Source organism: Anneissia japonica, unplaced genomic scaffold, assembly GCF_011630105.1.
Source record: "Anneissia japonica isolate Jap-2015-1 unplaced genomic scaffold, ASM1163010v1 scaffold287593_len981703_cov172, whole genome shotgun sequence".
In the NCBI taxonomy this organism is placed as follows: domain Eukaryota; kingdom Metazoa; phylum Echinodermata; class Crinoidea; order Comatulida; family Comatulidae; genus Anneissia; species Anneissia japonica.
In genome coordinates this window covers 558,281-559,793 of record NW_022726550.1, presented here as the reverse complement: position 1 = coordinate 559,793, position 1,513 = coordinate 558,281, and the positions used below count along the sequence as shown (strand labels likewise).

Genomic DNA, 1,513 nt, shown 5'->3' with positions numbered 1-1,513 from the left:
TGTTTGTAATAAATAAAACCATGATGAAAATGCTTATATTTAGTTTCAAACACACGTGTGTGGCCTATATTATAAATAAGATAAGACAAATGCATCCTCTGAAAGTGCCTAAAATTCTCTAATTCTTTGCGCGCATTTCTTGTTACGGTAGGCCAATTTCCTCTATAAATTGCACATTTTAGGGAGTTTTCATCAATTCCGACGAAATTAGAATTAAAAACACAAAAATATTTTGCACGCTACTGGGCTAAACTAGAAGGGTTACCCTCTTTAAAGATGGTTGAAATAAAAAATAAAAAAAATAAAATAAATAAATACCCAAGACCCCTGTTACGCGTCTGGTGTTAGCGCCAATGTGTGCCCTTGTGCGGACAGGGGATGTGACCCCCTCTGAAGCTGGAAACCTTGTTTTTGCAAAATAAATTGATGCAATTTACTATTATAGGCCTAATCAATAAATTCCTCATCAACCGATATAACCTTGGAATTGACATAACATTACTGATATCGTACACACCCTTCAGTGTGAAATGTGGCTCTCTTTGCAAGCATATCTAATATCTAAGGAAAGAAGAGCTTAGATTGGTACCAGATAAAATAATTTTGTTATCAACATTAATACATTATGCTAATTTTCATCTTTGTAAGCGCATAAGACAGTGCAAATTATTTCTGTGACAGTCTTTTGAAGTGTGTAAAGCTCCATTTTATCCCATACATAGTCAAAATATTGGGGGGAATGATACAATGGACCATCCCCCTTGTCAAATATTGGGGGGGATATATCCCCCCAACCCCCGGGATCTACGCCTATGGTTACCCCCTTTTTTTCTATTTATTGACTGTAAAAAGAAGAGATACCAAATGTTTAATCCATACAACAATTTTTTAATGTACATATTTTAATAGACGAAACACATAGCATGCTACTAAAAGAAAAAATTCAATATTTCAGTCTGTCTTTTTGAAATTAAACTAATAACATTTATATCTCTGATTTGAAACAATCTCATTTGAACTATTAAACTCATAAGCATAGCATGGTGCAAGTTTGAAAGAGTCCAGGATAAGTTGTCTTTTTCAGTTTTATTAAAATAAAAGAAATTATGAGTAAAGTGTCATGTATAATTATGTATTTTAAATATTGATGCTTAAACATAGCATGTTGCTTTGGTAAATGTAGTAGTAGTAGTAGAACAAATTCCTGATATCAGTTTGGTTTAAATAACTGCTAATAAGAATGAGGTTTCTATTTATAAGTATAATACTACAATTTCCATTACTTTCATTATAAAAATGATGGCTGATAACCAAAGTTATTGATAGCAAGAATATAATTTTAGTCTACAAAATAAAAAGTTGCTTAATGAACAGTTTCATCAAAGTAAATTGTCATTAGTGTTAATCCGACAATGCTAACAATTATGAGTATTATATATAATTACTTTTAAAGTTATGATTTAGCTTAATCATCAAAGCAAGGTAGTTGAAAAAGTATGCATAAAATGGCCCC

The 1,513-nt window shown here is 31.4% G+C and overlaps 1 protein-coding gene across 3 annotated transcripts in view; it reads right to left on the bottom strand.

Moving 5' to 3' along the window:
* LOC117113266 overlaps positions 1-1,513 on the bottom strand; it is a 26,698-nt gene that overhangs the window by 20,849 nt on the left and 4,336 nt on the right. The window lies entirely within an intron of this gene.